Below are 23,111 nucleotides of genomic sequence, written 5' to 3'. Positions count from 1 at the left end.
TTACTGACTGCACAACCAGACAAGAAAACAGGTAAGTTAAATCTGGAGGTGTAACTCAGTTAGCAGAGTGCTTTGCTCACATGCAAGAAGTCTTCTACACTGCAAAATCAATGTAGTAAGAAAAGACTGTAATCCTAGTCCTTGGTAGTCTAAGGCAGAAGGATCAGAAGTTCAAGGCCAGAGGTGAGGAAATAGCTCACTGGGTAAATTCCTTGCTGCACAAGCATAAAGACGTGAATTTGGGAACCAGGAATGATGCATCCTTTTGATCCCAGCACTTGGGAGGCAGAAGCAAGGGGACAGACCTCTGTGAGTTCCAGGCCAGCCTGGTATACATAGCGATCGAGTTCCAGGACAGACAGAATCTCATAGAGACCCTGTCTCAACAAAACAAACAAACCAAAAATAAAACCAAAGCCAAACAACAACAACAACAAAAAAGCCCTTGAATTTGGGTTCCCAACATCCACATAAAAGCCAGGTGTGGCAGGGAATGTCTGTAACTCAGTACTAGGTGACAGAAACAAGCAGATCCAGGAGGAGGGCAGGCAGGAGCTTGCTCTGCCTGAATCAGCAAGGTCCAGGTCCAGTAAGAAATCCTGACACAAAAATAAGGTAAAGGGTTTGGAGGGGTGACTCAATGGCTAACAGCACTGGCTGCTCTTCTTGGGTTCAACTCCAAGCATCCATACAGCAGCTTACAAGCAATTAACAAGCTATTAACACCAGTTCCGGGGTATCCCACACCCTCTTCTGGTCTTCAGGGACACCAGGCACACACATGGTCCACAGACATATACATGCAGACAAAACATTGGTAATAAAAAAAAAATTTAAGACTTTAAAAAGGGAGGGGGGCGGTAAAGAAGCCATTTGAAAAAAACATCTTGATATCAACCTCTGGCCTCCACATGAGGTACCTGGACTGGTAAACCTGCACATACATGTGCACACAGACACATATACCTTAAGGCCAGACTGAGCTACACAGTAAGGCTCTATCTCAAAACAAAACAAAAAAACAGGGAGCAAAGTATAACAACTTATAAAAAGCCTTTTAAAGTGTTTACACCTGGGAAAAGACGAGAAAACCTAGGGTATCCAATGGGAGAGAAACAAGCCCAAGTACCACAGTCTCCAAGTGGTGGTCTTGCTACTCCCTGCCTTGCTGGAGAGCACAGCAAACCTCACAGGTGTTATGGACCACATCTATAACCCAGCACTGCAAAGGCAAAGGCAGGGGACCTCTCGAGTGTGACGACAGCCTGGTCTATTGCATTGAATTCCAGGCCAACTAGATCTACATAATGAGACCTGGACTCAAACAAAACAAACAAATAAATAAATTACATTTTATTCAATACACTAGCTGCCCATGATTTTTAAAAGTCCATTTTCAGTAACAAGTTAGGTAAGACACATCTGGAGGGCCCCTTTCCCTTCCCAAATTAAGCATGATTTCAACTTTAGGGATAAAAGCATAATAAATGAAAAACCCAGAGCCAACACAGGATTATTGTGAATTTCCTTTCTGTAGATAATTCTATACTAAGACTACTTGAAAGGTTATGTGTATAAAATATGTATTTGTGTGTATGTGTTTGGAGACAAAAAGTTCATTTCCTGATCTATGTTTCCATAACTGAGGTGATTTCTAGTTTTCTTGTTTTGAGACAGGGTTTCCTGTAGCCCAGGTTGGCCTTGAAGTTCTAATCTTTCCTTTTCCTCCATCTCACTAGAGCCTCCTGGACACTAGGCAAGCACTCCACCAACCAAGCTACAGCCCAAGCCCCCTATTTTCCGTAATACTTGACTCTCATCCCAATTGTTCCTGACTGGCTAGAGATAAAATAAATCATCAAAAAAATAAAATTACTCATCCAGCTAAAATTGTGACACAGCTGTGGAACATCAATCATATCTTCAAAACTGAATTCCAGATACAACAACCACTGGAAATTAAACCTGGACTGTTGAAATAAGTGAATCATTTTGGTTATTTTAACAAAATGTTGTCAAGAACCTGGTATCATTTCTTCTCACACAGCTCTGTGCTAATCAACATCAAGATGAAACTGGTCCCACACACCTCTGATTGAAAATGAACAATCAAGCCAGGCAGTGGTGGCGCACGCCCTTATTCCCAGCACTCAGGAGGCGGAGGAAGGTGGATCTCTGAGTTTGAGGCCAGCCTGGTCTATGGAGCGAGTTCCAGGACAGCCAGGACTACACAGAGAAACCCTGTCTCAGAGAAAAGAAAAAGAAAATGCACACTTAAAGCAGAGATACTAAAACAGGGATGGTGGCTGCTGTCCCAGCACAGAGGAAGCAGACACAGGTCAGACTGCTGTAAATTCCAGGACAAGCTGGCTACCAGGCCAACCAAGACTACACGAGGAGACCTCTTAGAAAAACTATAATAAAACAAAAAACAAAGATACCATGAACACTGCTATCCAATAAGCACACCCTTTGTTCCTAGCATTGTAATTTCTGGGCATTTTACCTTCAACTGATAACTTTCCTTCTATTTAAAATATGTAAATCAGTTCCTAATTTGAGCTGTCGAGACCCATTTATAGCAGAAAGGATCCAAGTCTAGTGCAGTGGTGCACACCTGTTAATTCCCAGCCGTTTAGGGGAGCTAAAGCAAGACGGTGGGAAGTCCATGTCAGCCTGAGCCTGAACTAGAGAGAGTTCCTCTTATAAACAAGCAAACAAACAAACAGATAAATAAATGAGTGAATGAGTAAGTTACAAAAGCAAAGGAACTCCAAAAATCATTGTCTAAATTGTAATGCTGCAGTCACCCAATTAATAGAGATTGGGGAGGAGAACCCTTAAAAAGGCAAACAAATTAAACTATCTGTATTTTTTTTAAAGATGCAGCTTTGGTTTTCTGTGACATAAACAAACCCCTTCACAAAACCATGAATATCACTAATCTACGGATATAAGACACACAGCAAAGGAGAAGCTGAGAAAGCCTTCAAGTTCAGTAAGAAGGTAAGTTTCCCTGCTCTAGCTTTCTCCTATATGAGTGAGCCAATACACAAAGCCTGTGACAGTGTTCTCAGGGAAGTGACTTTACCAGAGTTAATCGCTAACAATTATCAGGATTGCTTTAACTACCAAGGCCGGAGGGCTGCTCCCTCTTTCCACCAGAACCTCCTCCTCTAAGATTACTGCCGCTGATTAAGACCCGAAGAGGAGAATAAGGGCAGCCTTAATGAACGCAGATGCTGTATAGTTTAAAAAAACCAAGCCTAGGTTTTATCTTTTCCGCGCCGGTTTACTGCATCGACACCACAAGAAAAGGGCTCCTCTTTTTTCCATCTGTGCAATTTACTACGCGGCCGACATCTACACATCCGTAAAGAGGTAAGCGTCCTGAATCTCCTTAACCAGCTGTAGGGATGAAATGAAGAGACAGAAAGAAGGATGAAAGGTAGAACTGGAAAAAGAAAAAAAAAACAAGGTGATGAGACGCATAGACCATACTTCCCATCCATTTCCCCTTTCTTACAAGGTTAAGTCGGCTAAAGTCCGGGTGGCGTTAGGAAAAACACACACACCTTGCGCCCTGGGCAGGAGGTGAGGTTGGCTCTGCAGCGCTCAGTGGGGCTCCGGGCTCCGCCCCGCCGGCCTGGGACAGTGCAGCCCTGCTGGCCCCAGTCCAGGGAGGACAGAAGAGAGGGGGCTTCTAGCGGCTCTGGCAGGGGGAGGGGGAGACGGCTACTCCGGGTGCCAGGCTCACCAAGAGCGCTGCACTCCTCGGTGCGCCGACACCCCCTCCCCCAGCCCGCTCTGTCTCGCTCCCCTCCGCCGCCGGAAGCCAGCCCCGCCCCCTCAACTCCATCCTTGCTCTTTGCAAGCTCCCTCCTGTCTACACAGCCAATCGTCAGCCAAGGAACCAGCAGAGCGACTTGCCACACAGCCAACTGGGGAGGCCCACTAGGAGGTCAGTCGCCGGGGATAGGCCAGCTACCCGCGGCCCCGGCCCCGGCACGGCTCCTCTTTGTTAGCGCTGCCCCCATCTCTCCTGGTGCCCACACGGAAACCCCCAGCAGCCCGGCCAGGTGATGCCAAGCCCGCCTCCTCTCCTTGCTCCTTGCTCCTCCACCCACTCTCGACCTGCTACCAAGAGTGACCAGCTCTCAGGTGTTTCCTGACAGAACGTTTCAGACTTCCAAACCAATTAACTACCGGAAGACACCCAACCACAAAAGGGATGCTCTCCCCAGGCCCTCTCTGATTTACACTTATCTCTTTACTCAGCCTAATCAACTTCATTCCGTCAAAACGGTGGAAAGATTTAGGTATTAAATCAAGTGCATCAATTTTACCTGTTGGAAATTCCTGCTGTCCCTGAGGGAAACTGAGGGGAAAGAGAGTACTGAGAAAGTATGTACCTGGAAGTTGGTGGAGTTGGGGAGGAGAGGAACACATCAAATCTTCTGCACAAATAAATAAAAGCAAATATACAAAGATCACGAAGTTGGCTTCAACCGGTATCAGATCCAAAACATCTACATCCAGTAATCCTGAGATGACCACTTCCTTATCAGATTTCAGTATAATCAAGATACAGAAGAACCAGGTTTCCTTAAAACCACATACCCACTATTGCTTAAAACAACAACACTGACTTTGTACAACAGGAAGTCTATATCCAAACTTTGAGATTGCTAATGCCAGTGTTAGGGGCACACTGTGGCTGGGATGGAATATGCTAAAAATAGTACGGTATAATTTCTTGGGTTGTAATAGTGAAGCAATATATGGAGTTCATTTAACAGAGGGAGCGGTGTCCTGGGGATGTGCTTGATTGCTAGGATGCTTGCCTAGGATGCAGTAAGCCCAGGTTCAGTCCTCAGAACCCCATAAAAACCAGGCATGGTGTAGAGGTAGTAGGATCAGAAGTTGCAGGGCAGCCTAGGCTATGAAAAACCTGCGGAGGGGATGGGTGTTGAAGAGTGCATGGGCCAGTGGTAGAGCAGCAATATTAACTAATTTAAGGCTCTGGGTTCCATCACCAACACAAGAAGAGGTGAGAAGACAGGAAAGGGAAGGGGAGAGGTGGGGGAAGACCAGAGAGAGAAGTTCACAAAGACAAGCTATTATTCTATAGGCTGGTCATTTGTCCAGCGTTCTTGTAATTAATTGCAAACTTAACTAACACATTCTCTAACCCCACTTACTTCTGCACTGATAAAATTTTAAACAAAGCAAGGGTGTGTGTAGCTCAGTGATAGAGCACTAAGCTTAGGACATTCACTGCAAATTAAATAATATAAATAAGAGAAAAAGAGCCAAGTATAGTGGGCTGCAGCTATAATCTCAGCACTCAGGAGGCAAAGGCTGAAGGATCAATCACTCCAAATTCAAGGCCACCCCGTTCTAGATAGCCAAAGGACTTCATATAGAGAAGTTTTCTCAAAAAGAGAAAAGGCTGATGGCTTAGCTGGTTAAGAGAACTGGCTGCTCTTCCAAAGGACTCAGGTTCAATTCCCAGAACCCACATGGTGGATCACAACCATCTGTAACTCCAGTTCCAGGAGATCCAAAGCCCTCTTCTGGCCTCCAAGGGCTTCAGGCACACATGATACAAAAACATACACGCAGGCAAAACACCTATACACATAAAAAGTAAAATAATTTTTAAAAAAAGTTGGGGACAGTGGTACATGCCTTTAATCCCAGCACTCAAAAGGCAGAGGCAGATGGATCTCTGAGTTAGAGGTCAGCCTGGTCTACATAGCCAGTTCCAAGACAGCCAGGGCTACAAAACAGACTATAGCTCAAAAAAAAAAAAAAAAAAAAAAAAAAAAAAAAAAAAAAAAAAATTAATTAAAAAATAACAAGGTGGTGTTAGAGCATTTGGCTAGTACAAAAACATGTATTTACATAAATATATAGCCTTATGAATACAGTGTTCAGTAGACTGAAATAAAAACAGTAACAAATGGTATAACCTGACAAGGAACTAAGTTGTGTTGTATGTGTGTGTGTGTGTGTGTGTGTGTGTGTGTGTGTGTGTGTGTGTGTATGTGTATATGGAAGACAGAGGGTGATAGGTGCCATTCCTCTACTACTCCTTTATTTTGTGTACGTGCCTGAGTATATGTATGCATACCACCTAGATCCAAGTGCCCTTGGAGGCCAGAAGAGGGTGTCAGATCCCCTGGAACTGGAGTTGCAGGCAGTAAGTGTTTGCCTGCATGTATGTCTGTGTACCACGTGTGTGGCTGGTGGAGGAAGCCAGAAGAGGGTGTCAGATCTCCTGGAACTGGAGTTACAGACCATTGTTAGCTGCCATATGCTGAGACTCAAACCTGGGTGCTCTGCAGGAGCAACAAGTGCTCTTAGCTGCCGAGCCATCTCTTCAGCCCTTCCTTTATTTTCTGAAACAGGATTTCTCACTGAACCTGAATCCAGCCACTCCGGCTAGCCAATGAACTTCAGAGATCCACCTGTCTTTATCCCATTGTCCAAGCTCTGGTGTTGCAGACACTTTTTAGGTAGATCCTAGAAATTCTAGTTCAGGTCCTCAGGCCTGCTGGGTAGGCACTTACCAGCTAAGCCATGTCCTATCACAGACACATCTACAAGGACTTGTAAAATCCATAAACTGTACCTTTCTTTGGGAAACATTTTGTTCACTCATTCACACACATAAAAAAATTACTGTGTTCCTTAATGCCAAAACGCTATTAAACTCCTGTGATAAAAACATAAATGAGGGCCACTTGAGTTTGAGCCCCAGGACACCCGTGGCAGAGGAGAGAACCCTCTACACATGCAGCAGCTGCACATGTGCATGCCCCCCCAATAAATGAATAAATGAAAAAATTCCACTTTTGTTTTTGAGACAGGATCTCATTATGTTGACATGGCTGGCCCATAACTGGCTTTGGAGACCAGGCTGGCCTGGGACTCACAAAGATCTGCCTGCCTCTGCCTCCTCAATACCCAGTAACGTTTCTTTTCTTTTCTTTTTTAAATTTATTTATTTTTATTTTACGTGCATTGGTGTTTTGCCTATATGTCTGAGGTCAGATCCCCTAGAACTGGAGTTACAGACAGCTGTGAGCTGCCATGTGGGTGCTGAGAATTGAACCCAGGTCCTCTAGAAGAGCAGTCACTGCTCTTAACGGATGAGCTATCTCTCCAGCGCCCCCAGCAACATTTCTTAAGTAATAATAGTAAATTGGGTGTTGTGGTTCATGACTATAATCCCAGCACTGGGGAGGCAGAAGGAGAATTGCCAGGAGTTTCCCAAGTCATAAAACAAGAAAGAGTATTCTAACAATTAGCTTACTACAGACACTTTTGTTAACTGTTTTTGGTTTTTGTCTATGACCTTGAACTCACAGAAATCCTCCTGACTCTATCTCCCAAGCACTGTGGTGGTACATGCCTTTAATCCCAGCAGATGCAGGCTGATTCCTGAGTTTGAGGCCAACATGGTCTACAGACCCAGAACAGGCAGGTCTATTTATTTGCCTTATCTCAAAAATAATAAAATAATTTTAAAAAGAGAGAGAGAAGCCTAAACCTATGTCAAGAGAGATCTTGGAGCTGAACATGGTGCCTTAAGCCTCTAATTCCTCAACTGAGGCGACATCTGAGTTCTAGGAAAACCTGGGATTACACTGTGAGTTCCAAGCCAGCATGGGCAACAAAGTGAAACTCTATCTCAAAACAGAACAAAACAAATAAAGAAAAGGACATCTTAGTTGGTAAATCATTTCTACAACTAAATATTCAAGACACCATGGAAAAGACCTTAACTGATAAACCAGAATAAATGCTTGAAGTCAGATAAGGTAATCAAAAGGAACACTGTGTGGTATAAATTTCCCTAATCCTCAGAAGGTCCCTACATTTGTGGTTTAGGATGCTTGGGCTATGTGTATGTTGGGATGGGAAGCTAGGGGAATAAGTTGTTAGTTAATTGCTCACACTGATGGGGTAGCACATGGTAGAAAAAGAAAAAAAGCCAACATCTTGAAAAAGTTTCACACACATACACAAAATGAGACAGCAAACTTGCGAATGAAGCATGATTTGGCATCTTTAAATACAGAGCCAATTTTCTTTAGTGCCAAAGCCAATGGCTTCTCCTGTAGATAAAATGGCACAGTTCCTGAAAAAGCCCTGGACGCTGTTTCCCCACAATCCTATAATCTGTCAGAAGACAGAAAACAAAAAGAAGGCTGTGCCAGCCAGAAAAAGCAAATTATAACCAACACAGAGCCAAACTTTATTTCAGACAGAAGGAGCTGTTCTATGTGTCTCTGAAAGAGGAGAAACAAAAGAAGCTTACCACTGCTCCAATAACCAAGGGCAAGCAACTAATTTAACCAAACACCATGTTGAATTAGCATTTGCTGCAAGAGGCTGCCTTCTCACTTCCTATTCATAGCCTAAAAGGGTATTTGCAATGCTTATTAAGAAGAGTTGATGCCAACAACATACAAAGAATTTTTACATGCCCGAAGAGAATAATGTAGGAAAGAGAATAGAAGCAAAGGAGAAAGTATTCAAAGAGCATGAACTATTAAGCCGTGGAAGAAATATTTAAGGTCAAGGGCTGAGTAGAACCACAGGCCTATAATTCCAGCACTTAACAGACAGGAAGATCATAAGTATCTTGAACTACAAAGGGAGTTTGAGGCCAGCCTACACCAGAGACCCTTTTAAAAAACCAGAGTTTGGTTCCCAGCACCACCAATGTAGTTCAACAATCTGAAACTTCAGTGTCTGAGGATCCAACACCCTCTTCTGACCTCTGCAAGCAACAGACATACATATGGTTGGTACACATAAACACATGCAGGCAAAATACTCATACACATAAAAGAAAATAAATAAATCTAAAAAGGAACACAAGCAAGTGTACTTAACTGATTGTTGTAGGGCTTCATGCATGCTAGACACACACTCTACACTGAGCATGCTCAACTCTATTTTACCTTTTATATTAAGACATTCAGGCTGGCCTCATATTCTAACCTAGTCAGGCCTTGAGGTGAGAAGGCCTGAGCCTTCCAAGAAGCTTACAGGTTTGTTGCCACTAGGCTAGATCATGGTCTCCTTTTTCAGTCACTGAGCAAGTAGGCACGCACGCACGCACGCACGCACGCACGCACGCACGCACGCACACAAATAGAGTACAGTAAAAGCAAACAATCTTCCCATTACCTAAGCTTTTGTCCCTGATTTAGCAGGCAATGGAGACCAGGTATGGTTGAATACATCAAGTAATCCTCACACTTGGGAATAACAAGGAAAAGGATCAGTGGTTCAAGGCCAACTTAAGCTACATGAGACCCCGTATTAAAAAAGAAGAGGGGAGGACAAGAAGCAGACATAATGGAATGAAAGAGAAATGCCAATTCAGAAGATTCAAAGATTCAATTCCAACCTATATAAAACCAGTATATTCACGTCACTTTAGTCTAAAATTAGCAATAAACAGGTCCCTATTCTGTAAGCAATGCACAGAATCCCAACTGAACTATAAGCAGGATAAAGTTCTAAGCCTGTTAGCAATCTCACCACCTAATGATTTCACTATTCCCTTAGCAGTTCGAGACTACATCCGAATTTCCCCCTAATGTTAATGTTGCTTTAGAGGCTAAGAAAAAGTCCAACGGATTCAAATTTCAAGCATGCCCCGAGTACATTATAAGAAAATGATGGCACTGATTCTATATTTAGACTCAGGTGTGGAACACAGAGTGCTAATTTTGCCAGAAATGGTACCATGCCCTTCTTCAAATCCTAACTGAAACCATCACCTATCTCAGTGGTTCTCAGCCTTCCTAATGCTGCGACCCTATACAGTTCCTTGTGTTGTGATGACCCCCAACCATAAAATTATTTTAATTAGCTACTTCATAACTGTAATGTTGCTACTGTTATGAATCATAAGGTAAGTATTTCTGGAGATAGAGGTTTCATAAAGGAGTTACGACCCACAGGTTGAAAACCACTCTCTTAACGGCACCACAAGTCAAAATGTGTGTGGTTTTTTTTTCCCAATGTTTTATAGTGTTTCCATTGACTGGCCGTGATGCTTTAAATATAGTTAATAAAACACCCCAAACAGATTAGTATACACTCTACATTATAAGTATCACAGGATAGCAAGCATCTCTCTACTTGAACCAAAAACCAAGAGGATAAAAATCTATACAAGGGGCTGGCAGAATGGCTCCGTGGCTAAAGGTTCTTGACCCACAGCCTGATGACCTTGAGTTAAATCCTCAGAACCTAAGTAAAGATGGAGAGCACTGACCCTCCAGAGTTGTCCTCTGACTTCTACACATGCACTTGAGAGTGTTCACACACACAATGATGAAGTTTGAAATTTTTTCCTAAACTGAAAAAAAAATCCTATAATAGGAACCCTGTAAAATGATATTGTAATAAATCTCTAGGGAAATGTCTTTAATAAGAAGTTGCTTCATTATGGTGTCATAATTGATACATTCTAGAAATTAGGATAGCAATATCTTTTTACAAATTCTGAGCTATTTTTTCCTCAAATAGTATTTTAAAAAAATATCACCTTTCTCAAAAGGAACTTAAGCCTCTAACAGACATCATGTTGCTAATTTTCACAACATCCCAATAAAGAACTATTATTTAACATTTATATCACACTTGAACTTGCAAAAGTGTTTTACAATTATTTTCATTAATAGTCATACCTCACAACCACCCACTGTGAGTGAGCTAAACTGGTCTTGTTATCCTTATTTGACAGCTGAGAAAACTGATGCATCCTAAGGCAAGGTCAAGCCTGTCTACCTTCCCAAGGCCAGGGGCGTAATCCTTACGGTCAAATTCACTCACCCATTAGTTGTATTGCTCACAGCCCCAATGACAGCAGGTTTTTAGAAAGAAGAATGTCATTTAAAATACTAGCACAAAATACTGGGAAATTATAAAATACTTCAGCAAAAACCTAATAACCATTTAGAATACAAATAGGTGAGGATTTAGTAACAATGACAAGAAGCTTTAAAAAAACAAAACAAAACAAAACAAAAAAAAAACACTGAGTTAGACATGGTTGCTCATGCTGGTAATCCCAGCCCACTAAAGACTTGAGACAGAAGGGTTGTAGTAAACAGAGCCTGTCTGAGCTACAGAGTAAGACCTTGTCTCAAAAGGGAGATAAAAAATCTAGGCCTGATGTCACAGAACTGTAATCTTAGCATTAAGGAGGCTAAGGCAGGAGGATCACCCAGTTCTGGCCACTTCAGGGTACACAGCCAGAGTTATTTAAAAGAAAATTGGCTTGGTGACACAGGCCTGTAACTCTGACACTAAGGAAATAGAGGCAGCAGGACAGGAGAATCAGTAGTTCAAGGCCTCACTCAGCTATACAGTTTAAAGTCAACCTGCACTACACAAGACCATCTAAAAGAATTAAAAACAGGGGGCTGGAGAGATGGCTCAGCAGTTGTGAGCACTGGCTGTTCTTCCAGAAGACCCGAGTTCAATTCCCAGCACCAGTATGGCAGCTCACAGCTGTCTGTGACTCCAGTTCCAGGGGATCTGACACCTTCACACCAGTGCACATAAAATAAATTTAAATAAATTATTTTAAAAAAGAATTAAAAACAAAACAACAAAACCATGGGATGTGGTATTGGCTGAGGAGATGGCTCAGTGAATACAGTGTGAGGGCCAGAGTCTAGACCCTCAGAATCCAGGGTAAAATCTGGGCAAGTACAGAGGACACCTACAATGAATGCCAGCAGCACTCAGGAGGCAGACGCAAGGATCTCCATGTTCAAGAGACCTTTCCTCAAATCAAAGTGGAAAAAGATATATGTCTTTAATGCCAGCACTCAGGAGGCAAGGGCAGGCAGATCTCTGTAAATTTGATGCCAGCCTGGCCTACAGAGTGAGTTCCTGATCTACACAGTCAGCCAGTGCTACATTATGAGTCCCTGCCAGGGGTGCAGAGTGGGGCTGGAGAACAAGGAAGAATCCAACATCAGCTTCAGGCCTAAACACACACAAACACCAATTCATGTGCACCCATACACATGGGTGTCCACACACAAGAGTGTGCATCCACTGTGGCAAACATAAACAGGTGTAAAGGGGGAAGGGAACTGCATGCCTGCCTAGCAGGGCACAGGTTCTGGGTTTAATCCCCAGCACTGATGAATCAAAAGAGAGAAGAACCGGTTTCCAAACAAAATGTCATTGTTTTTATGAAGAAAAATGAAAAAGAAAAAAATTTTAACTGCATGTTTCCTTTTCCTCCTAAATCCACTGCACTCAGACTTCTATTTTCATCCCTCCAATGAACAGCTTCAGACAAAGTCACAGTAACCTCCAGGTTATCAAATCCCTCAAGTATTTCTGCTCTTCCCTGACCCTTGATAGCATCCAACACAGCAACTACTCCTGCCTGTAAAACATGTTTGCTCCCCCTCAGTCCATGTCTCAGGCTGGCCTGAATTCATGACCTTTCTGCCTCAGCTAAGTGCACATCCTGGATGTGTATGCACCACCACACCAGTTCTGAAGCTCTTCTTTACCTCACCTGTATGTAGACTTTTCTGAGCTTTTTCTTTTCTCTTTGTTTTTTTCAAGGCAGGGTTTCTGTACAGCTCCGGTTGTCCTGGCACTCACTCTGTAGACCAGCCTGACCTTGAGCTCAGAGTTCCTGGTGCTGGGATAAAACGCATGTGCCACCACCACCTGACTATGTCCCTGGATTTCTACCTGCCTTCTGTTTTTTACCTCACATTTCTCTGCTCTAGCCATAAGCCCCGTAAGTGCCCTCCTGATTTAAGTCTGTAACTTCAAATTCATCCATATGCTAAGAACTTTCCAGCCTGAAATTCCAGCCTGTTTCTCCCTGGAAATGCCAGGTTTCCATCCAACTATATTTCAAGCATCTTAAATCTGGAATGACTAAAACCAAATCCTTAACACATATGTTCTGTCAGTTTTATCCTTGTCAATGAAGAGCAGCAGCACTTACTCACCTAGCTCCATCCAATAATTCAGAAGCTATCAAAGTCCTCTTTGCCCTACATCCTCAGCTATGATAATGCCCAATCAGGCCCTGGCGACTTCATTTCCAAAGACATACAAACTCTGTCTACATCTCTACTGTTTTTCTACCATCCAGTTCACTCCACCCAACTCACCATCAACTCAACTCTAATCTGAATTAATATATGAGGCTTGTAACTTCTCCTTGCCACTGGTCTTGAGCCCCTCTACAATTTTCATACACCAACAATAATACTCTTTCTAATCACAAGTCAAGTCACATTATGCCTCGGAATAATCCTTCTGTACACTGTGAATGTATATTACTCTCATTGGTTAATAAAGAAGCTGGCTGGTCTATAGCAAGGCAGGATAAAGTTAGGTGGGACAATCAAACTGAGAATACTGGGATGAAGAGGGGTGGAGTCAGAGGAAACACCAGCCAGCCAGCTGCCGAGGAAACAGGATGTGTAGAAAATGAGGTAACAGGCCATGAGCTATGTGGCAAAGCATAGATAAGAAATATGAGTTAATTTAAGTGTAAGAGTTAGCTAGTAACAAGCCTGAGCGCTTATAAATAATATTAAGCCTCTTTGTCGGTTATTTGGGAGAAGGGGTTGGGACAGAAAAACTCCACTTACAACATCACTCTCCTACCTCCAAAGAAAAAAACACACCCTATTTGTCATAGTTATTTTTCTACTGCTGTGATAAGACACCATGGTCAAGGCAATTTACAGAAGAAAAGCTACACTGGGGCTTACAGTGTCAATAGGGGGAGTCCATGGCCACCATGGTGGGGAGGAGCATGGCAGCAGGCAGGCAGGCATGGTGCTGATGCAATAACTGAGAATTTACATCTGATCCACAAGCAGGAGGCAGAGAGAGAGCTAAACTGAGAAATGGCTTGGGTTTTTGAAACCTCCAGTGACACACCTCCTCCAAAAAGGCTACATTCCTAATCCTTTCCAAACAGTTCCACCCACTGGGAACCAAGAGTTCAAACATGTGAGCCTGTGGGACCACTCATTCACACCACACACTAGTTTCCAGAGCCCTCATCATCTAGCCCTGCCTGCTTCATCTTGTACCACTCTCCCCTCTTTCCCACCGTATTCACACCACACTGCCTTCCTTCTGCTCCCTCAGTCTATCACACACCCACTCTTCCTAGGGAGCTTTACTCTTCCTAGGGAGCTTTACACTGTATTCTGCTGATCTTGAACACCTTTAGGAAGTTAACCATCAAATTCTCACAGCTGTTCTCCCAATCTAAACCAGCTATCTGTTCATCCTCTACCACACCCTCTTTTTTTCCTCTATAGAAGGATCCAGATTCAATCCCCAATACACTCACAATCACAGTTCCAGGGATATGATGCCCTCTTCTGGCCTCCTCAGTTACCTGCATAAATGTGGTGGATGTTTATATACTCACACATATACCTAAGGTAAGAAATAAATCTTGGGCCGGACTTAGTGGTGTGCTGTGGGATGGTCTGTATGTCAAATTACTCTGATTGGTCAATAAATAAAACACTGATTGGCCAGTGGCTAGGCAGGAAGTATAGGTGGGACTAACAGAGAGGAGAAAAGAAAGAACAGGAAGGCGGAAGGAGACACTGCCAGCCACCACCAGGACAAGCAGCATGTGAAGATGCCGGTAAGCCACAAGCCATGTGGCAAGGTATAGATTTATGGAAATGAATTAATTTAAGCTATAAGAACAGTTAGCAAGAAGCCTGCCACGGCCATACAGTTTGTAAGCAATTTAAGTCTCTGTGTTTACTTGGTTGGGTCTGAGCGGCTGTGGGACTGGCAGGTGACGGGGATTTATCCTGACTGTGGGCCAGGCAGGGAAACTCCAGCTACAGTAGTGCAGGCCTTTGGTCCCAGCAGCTGGATGCAGAGACTGCACACAGCCCTGGGAGTTAAGGCCAGCCAGGACTATACAGAGAGACCCTGTCTCAAGGAGGACAACATCAGCGTAAAGAAACAGATTTGTAATGAAACTACGGAATGAAAAGTGCTATCTGGGGGCTGGAGAGGTGGCTCAGCAACTAAGAGCACTGGCTGCTCTTCCAGGGGACCCGGGTTCAATTCCCAACACCTAATATGGTAGCTTTCACCCATCTGTAACTCCAGTCCCAATGTATCTGAGACCTTCTTCTGGGCTCTGGGGGCACCGCACTCACGTGATGCACAGCCAGACGCGTAGACAAAACTTTCATACATACAAAATTTTTGGGGTTTGACAATAAAGTCATTGAGCAAAGCAACTGAAGTATAGTAGTAAGGACAATATGAAATTAGGCAACTAAGAAAAATATGCAGTAAAAAAGTAAAGAGACATTATTCAGGAAATACTGACAAACAGAAAATTCAAATTGCATCACAGAAGAAAATAGCAGACAGAAGAAGCTAGATACCAGTTTTGGGGAGAAAGGGCTGTTAAGCACTGTTGAACCTGATCCAGCTACCTAAAAAATCACAGTCAGTTCTTCCTGTCTTCAAATCTGAAAACCCACTGGAAGATAAAATACACATCTAAGAATACTAAGAATGTTTTAGCTATGCCTAGTGGCACGGGCCTGTAATACAAATACTAGTATGCTGAGGCAGGAGGATAAGAAGTTTAAGGCAAGTCTGGGCTCAAAATAAGCAAAGGGCTTAGAATGTGGCTCAGATGATTGTTTCCCTAGCATTCATGAAGCCCTTGATTCCATCCAGACCCAAACAAATCAGATGTGCTGGACAACCCTGTACTCCTAGGGCTCAGGAGACAGAGGGAGAAGAACCAAGTTCAAGGTTGTCCTCAGCTACATAGTGAATTTAAAGCCAGCCTATGCTACCTGAGACCCTGTCTCAAAAACAAAACAAAAAACAATGTCTCTTGCCCTAATATTCCAAGCATCCAAGCTTCCATCTATAAAGCAATGCTTAAGAGGATAAAGACCTTGAATGAGAGTCACATATTAATCAGTAATTAATTTGATAAATGTCACTGGAAACTTTTCATGTTCTCAGCAAGAAACATGTTTTTAAGTAACACAGTGTCCTAGGACAGACAGGAAGGAGACTGAAATAAAGAAAGCTAACTGCATCATGTTTGGCACAAGCCTATGGTCTCAGCACTCTGAAGGTTACAGGAAAATCAGGAGTTCAAAGTCATCCTTAGCAATTAGATCAAGACCAGTCTGGGTTACATGAGACTCTGACTCAAAAACAAATAGTTTTGTATCGCTGGTCTTGAACTCATGATCCTGCTTCAGTTTCCAAGTTCATGTATTACCCGTGTTGACCACACTTGGCTCTAGTAAAGTATACTTTAAAAATATTCCTTTTAGGCCGGGCGTTGGTGGCGCACGCCTTTAATCCCAGCACTTGGGAGGCAGAGCCAGGCGGATCTCTGTGAGTTCGAGGCCAGCCTGGGCTACCAAGTGAGCTCCAGGAAAGGCGCAAAGCTACACAGAGAAACCCTGTCTCGAAAAAACAAAAAAAAAAAATAAATAAAAATATTCCTTTTAGAGATGGGTGGTGGTGGCACCTTTAATCCCAGCACTCAGGAGGCAGACACAGGCGGATCTCTGTGAGTTTGAGGCCACCCTGGTCTACAGAGCAAGATCCAAGACAGGCACCAAAACTACACAGAGAAACCTTGTCTCAAAAAACCAAAAAGTACTTGTTCTTGCAGAAGATTGGAATTTGGTTCCTAACACCCACTTTGGGTGGCTAACAACTGCCTGTAACTCTAGCTCCAGGGGATCCAATGTCCTCTTCTGGCCTCTGAAGGCAATTACATTTACATGTACATATATACATATACAGAGATGCACATATACACATTAAGTTTAAAATTAATTTTTGGTTTTTTTTTTTTTTTTTGAGACAGGGTTTCACTGTGTTGTGCAGCTCCTGGCTGTCCTGGAACTCACTCTGTAGACCAGGCTGGCCTCAAATTCACAGAGATCCGCCTGCCTCTGCCTCCCGAGTGCTGGGATTAAAGGTGTGTGCAATCACAGCCTGGTAAGAAAGAGTTGGAGTGTTTTAAGATATTATTTTCTTTCTTTTGCCCCCAATTTTATTTTTATGTGCATTGATGTTTTGCTTACATGTATGTCTGTGTGAAGGTGCCATGTACTCTAGAAATGGAATTACAGACAGTAGTGAGCTGCCATGTGAGTGCTAGGAATTAAACCCAGGTCATCTAGAAGAGCAGCCAGTGCTCTTAACTGCAGAACCATCTCTCCAGCCTCACAAGTAGCCTTAAAGCATTACTATCAAGGGCCTAGGGCTGGAAAGAGCTTAGTGATTAAGGGCACTGGCTGTTCTTCCAGAGGACCTGGCTTCAATTCCCAGCACCCACATGGTAGGTAACAACTATCTATAACTCCTGTTCTAGGGGAGCTGGCTCCCTCATACAGACATACATGCAAGCAAAATATCAATGCACATAAAAATAAATAAAATCTTTAAAAATGAAAATCAAGGACTGAAAATATGCCTAATCAGTTGATAGTACTTGATGTTCTTGCATTCGGTTCCCAGTACTCACATGACTCTCTCTCCTGGTCTCCCAAGATACCAGGCACACACGTGGTACACATACATTTGAGAAGGCAAACATTCATACTCATAAAATCTAAAAAGGTTAAAAAAAAATACATACACACTAAAACCAAGCCAGATATGGTGTCTTACACCTATAATCGGGAAGTAGAAACAGGAGAATTAAGAGTTCAAAGCCAACTTTGGATACATGGCAAGACTTTGTCTCAAAAACAAAAAATGGGGTAGATGTCGGGCTGTGGTGGTGCACTCCTTTAATCCCAGCACTCAGGAGACAGAGGCAGGTGGACCTCTGTGAGTTTGAGGTTAGCCTGGTCTACAGAGTGAGTTCCAGGACAGCCAAGGCTACACAGAAAAACCCTGTCTTGAAAAACCAATAAAGAAAAAACTAATGGGGTACAGAGAAAGGAGGAAAGACAGTGGGAAGGTTGGAAACCTTACAGCTCTTTTGAAAGGTTCTGATATTTCATTTGCACAGATGCTCTGATGTTTTCTGCAGTAGTGCAGAAGGAGAAATGTTCTGTATAAAAATAAGCATTATTGCTAGGGATGGTGTTGCACGCCTTTAAGCCCTCATTTCTGAGAAGCAGAGGCAGGTGGATGGATCTCTATGAGTTGGAGGCCAGCCTGGTCTATAGAGTAGAGTTCCAGGTCAGCCAAGGCTACACAGTGAGACCTTGGTTTTTTTTGTTGTTTGAAACAAAGAAACATAAAGATTAGCATTGCTGGTACAAAAATTAAAAAGACCAATTCTTCTTAACACATACTACATGTAGTGAAAGTATATTAATCTTCATGTAATTTATAAACAATGGCCCTCTGCTACCAGTGGTTTTCCAGACTCCTTACCTGGACATTTCACATCCTTTCTTGGTGCCCTCAATAGGGTTCAGGGCTAACGTGCTTTCACTGTACTTTAAGGTCTTCTACCATCAATCACTCTTGTTTTGAGAGATCTCTGGTGTAGCCAAGCCTGGCCTGGAACTTCTGAACTGCCTGTCTTACCTCCTGAGTGCTGAGACCTTGAGCACAGACCTCAATACCCAGGTTTGTCTGTCTTTCCTTCTTTCTTTCCTCTCCCAAAGTTCTGGGGTTTGAACCCCTGCCTTCCTGCTAATTCTAGACAAGTGTTCCACCACTGAACTAAATCTCTATAGATAGCTATGGTCAGTTTTTTTCCCTTTTAGAGGTAGTCTCACTATGAACCTCAAAATTGCCTAAAACTTGCTTTGCAATCTTCCTATGTAAGGTTAGGCAGCGGGTTTAGATCTGGTGTCCTCATCTAGCTTCGTATCCACCACGGTTTTGAGATGACAGATACTAAACTCAGGGTCTTATGCTTGCTAAGCAAGCACTGTGCTCCTGAGTCACTTCAGTCCCTTATCAGCACTCTGGGTTTTTTGTTTTATTTGTTTTTGTTTTTTTCAAAACAGGGTTTCTCTGTGTAAAGGCCCTGGCTGTCCTGGAACTCAATTTGTAAACCAGGCTGGCCTTGAATTGTTTTGGTTTTTGAGACAAGTTATCACTATGTAGACCAGGCTGGCCTTAAATCCACAGAGATCCTTCTGCTTCTGCCTCCAGAGTACTAGGATCAAAGGTATGTACTACCACACCTGGTAAATGTTGTGTGTGTGTGTGTGTGTGTGTGTGTGTGTGTGTGTGTGTGTGTGTGTGTGTACACATATTTATATATGTGGTTTTTTTTAAGGGATAGAGAGATGGTTCAGCAGTTAAGAGTACTGGCTACTCTTTACAAAGGATCCAGGTTTGGTTCCGGTAGCTAACAATCATCTTTAACTACAGTTTCAGAAGATGCAACACCCTCTGGCCAGGCGGTGGTGGCACATGCCTTTAATCAACACCCTCTTCTGGCCTTCACTGGCACTGCATGTATATGGTACATAGACACACATCAGTAAAACATTCATATACATTAAAATTAGTAATAGACATCTACAAATAAAAAAGCACCTGAGAGTCCATAATTTAAAAAATTTGGGAGCTAGAGAGATGGCTCAGTGGTTAAGAGCACCAACTGCTCTTCCAAAGGACTCGGGTTCAATTCCCAGCACCCACATGACAGCTAACTGTCTATAACTCCAAAATCTGACACCCTCACACAGACGTACATGCAAGCAAAATGCACATAAAATAAATAATTTTTTTTTAAATCATACAAACCAGCCATGGTGGTACACATCTTTAAGTCCCAGAACTCAGGAGTCAGATGCAAGTGGATCTCCATAAGCCCCATGCTAGCCTGGGCCACAGAGAGAATTTCAGGCCACCCAGGTTGACATTGTGAGACCCTGTCTCAAAAAAAAAAAAAAAACAGACACACACACACACACACACACTCACATCTGTGGAGCTGTAAAGATGGCTCTGCACTTAAGAGCATATTGGGCAGCCACAACTACCTTCCTCTGGCCCCTGTGGACATCTAAACAGGTTTCACACAAAGACATAATAATAAAAATTAAACCAGTGGTAGTGGTGGTGGTGGTGGTGGTGGTGGTGGTGGTGGTGGTGGTGGCGGCGGCGGCGGCGGTGGCGTACACCTTTAATCCCAGCACTTGGAAGGCAGAGGCAGGCAGATCTCTGTGAGATCTGTGAGAAGAGGCTGCAAAGCCACAGAGAGAAAACTTGTCTGGAAAAAAAAAAATAAATAAAATAAATAAAAATAAAACAAAACAAACTCTGGATAAATCAGTGTACATCTGTAATCATGGCACTAGGGAGGCCAAGGCAGGAAGACTACAAAAAGATTTGATCACCTGGGCTTCACAGTCATACTGTCTCAATTTTCTTTTTTTTCTTTTTCTTTTTTTTTTTTTTTTTTTTTGGTTTTTCGAGACAGGGTTTCTCTGTGTAGCTTTGCGCCTTTCCTGGAGCTCACTTGGTAGCCCAGGCTGGTCTCGAACTCACAGAGATCCGCCTGGCTCTGCCTCCCGAGTGCTGGGATTAAAGGCATGGGCCACCAACGCCTGGTTTAATTGTTTTTTGTTTTTTGAGACAGTGTTTCTCTGTGAAACAGTCCAGGCTGTCCTGAAAGAAAAAAAAAAAACTTTTTCAAGGCAAGCCTGAGTTACCTTGTTTCAATCAATCAATCAATCCATCATCATTTGGGGAGAAAAAAAAAGTTTAAAAGAAGCAGGATTGGGATGTAGCTCAGTTGACAGAAGTTATCAAAGGCCCTAGCAGCCTTTGATGACTCTGAACTTTAGGTTCTTCCTGCCTCTACCTTCAAAATACTGGGATTACAGTCATGCTTGAACTACCATGGTTGGTTGGTTGGCCTTAAACTCAGAGATCCACCTGGCTCTGCCTCCGGAGTGCTGGGATTAAATGCATGTGCCATACCAAGGCTTCCTGAATTAAGACAAGCACAAATCACCATTTTATAATGACCTATCAAAATCTGATTTTTTTAAAAGGATTTATTTATTTATTTATTTATTTATTTATTTATTTATTTATTTATTATGTATACAGTGTTCTGTCAGCATGTATCCCTGCAGGCCAGAAGAGGGCACCAGATCTCATTACAGATGGTTGTGAGCCACCATGTGGTTGCTGGGAATTGAACTCAGGACCTTTGGAAGAACAGCCAGTGCTCCTAACCGCTGAGCCATCTCTCCAGCCCGAAATCTGATTTTTTTTATTCTCTTGTTTTAACTATATCTTTAAGGGTTGGAGATGTAGCTCAGTTGATAGGGTTGTTACCCAGCATGCTCCAGGCCTTTAGTTCAATTCTCAGCACCCAATAAAACTGGGTGTTAGTGCATACCTGTACTCTCAGCACTTGGTAAATGGAGGCAGGAGGATCAAGTCTCAGGTCATTCAAAACTATATATCAAGTCTCATGTACCCTGCTGGTACATGAGACTTATTTACTTACTTTAAAAATAAATAAATAAATAAAATACGAACAAGCAGGATGGTTCAGTGGGTGAAAATGCATGCTGTATCAGCCTGATGACCTCAATTCAATCCCTGGGATCCACATGGTGGAAAGAGACAACTGACTCCAGCAAATTGTTCTCTGACCTTTACACACACATGCCTTGGCACATGTGTGCTCACAAACATCTCCACATATGGGGCTGGAGGGTGGCATGGTCAAAAAAGGCTGGAGTGGTCAAAAGCACTTCCTGCTCGTCCAGAGCACGGGGACTCAACTCCCAGCGCGCACATTTCGGCTCACAACTGTCTGTAACTTCAGTTTGAAGGAATCTGATGCCCTCTTTTGGATGCTACAGGCACTAGGCATGTATGTAGTGTAGACATACATGCAGGCAAAACATGCATACACGTGAGTTTTTAGAAAAAGTTTAAAATACATACACATACCCACGTGCACATGAAACAAATAAAAAGTTAAAAACAAAAGGGGGGGTGAGGATTTAGTAATTTTCCTTTTAGGCTGTGATCCTTTCATCCTACATCAGCACTGACCAGAGCACAAACAAACCTTGACACGTAGTGAAGAGAGAAATAGATGCGAACCACTTCTCTCAGAAAGCACTCTCCTCCCTAAGAGAATGGTGACTTCATACTCACCCCCTTCTGGTCAGCTGGAGAGCTCCTGCCCATCCCCTGGGATTCTGCATCTCACATTTACTCACACTTGGGAATTTATTATACTAGAATCATCTTCCAGATGTTGCTACATGGTTTTAAGAGTTTAAAATTAAGCCAGGCAGCGGTAGCACATGCCTTTAATCCCAGCACTCGACAGAGCCAGGTGGATCTCTGTGAGTTCGAGGCCAGCCTGGACTACAGAGTGACACCAAAACTATACAGAGAAAACCTGTCTCCAAAAGAAAATAAAAATAAATTTTAAAAAATAAAATTATTAGGCACGTCTCTTCTGAAAGCCTTCCAGGCTCCCTGCACTGCTGAATTATTCAATGTTCCTCTGCAAAGTCTTAGCTCTTTTCCTCCCCTTGCCTGTCCTGTCTTAGTGGTGAGGCTCAACAGTGCCTCTGGCTTCCATCTTCAAACTTTTCTTTTTCCTTAATCCTCAATCTTTCCTTACAGGGGAGTCTGAACACAGACCCCGACCACAGGTGAAGGTGCAGAGTTTCCCAAATTAGGGAACAGCGCAATGGACAAGCCTCAAACCCCTTCCTGATCTTGTTACCGTCCCTGCCAGGTAAGTTTTTCATCTTCAGAATTTACTGTTAACTTGGAATGCCTTATCTTGTCCCACTCAGAGGCCCTGTCTTGCATTCATTCTCCTAACAAATCATCTACTCTGCTTCAACAATCCTTTAACAATTGTTTTTTTCACATTTCAACTTCTCTGAAAATAGGATATATCTTAAGATTGACGGCATGCTGATCTGATAAATGGGAGCCTTTCTCATTCTCAGTGGTAGGTAACTGTGGCTGGGACTGTGAGTGCAGTTCTGTGGTACAGCACAGAATTTGGGATTATCAACATGTGAAAAGCCCTGAGATCAGTTTTCAGCACCACACACAGTGTTCTCTCAGGTGAGGTA

At 43.0% G+C, this 23,111-nt stretch overlaps 1 protein-coding gene across 4 annotated transcripts in view; it reads right to left on the bottom strand.

Moving 5' to 3' along the window:
• Fam222b (family with sequence similarity 222 member B) overlaps positions 1–23,111 on the bottom strand; it is a 65,375-nt gene that overhangs the window by 34,487 nt on the left and 7,777 nt on the right. The window contains exon 1 of one of the 4 annotated variants that reach the window (XM_028866862.2): positions 3,576–5,260. The exons of 2 other annotated variants lie outside the window; for them this stretch is intronic. The gene's annotated coding sequence lies outside the window, so the exon portion shown is untranslated. Of the gene's footprint in view, positions 1–3,526; positions 5,261–23,111 lie in introns of those variants that run through there. One more of the 4 variants, XM_037201332.1, reaches the window with a different exon arrangement.

Source organism: Peromyscus leucopus, chromosome 8b, assembly GCF_004664715.2.
Source record: "Peromyscus leucopus breed LL Stock chromosome 8b, UCI_PerLeu_2.1, whole genome shotgun sequence".
Classification (NCBI taxonomy): Eukaryota; Metazoa; Chordata; class Mammalia; order Rodentia; family Cricetidae; genus Peromyscus; species Peromyscus leucopus.
Note: the sequence above shows the minus strand (reverse complement) of the source record. Positions and strands in the feature narration are given on the sequence as shown.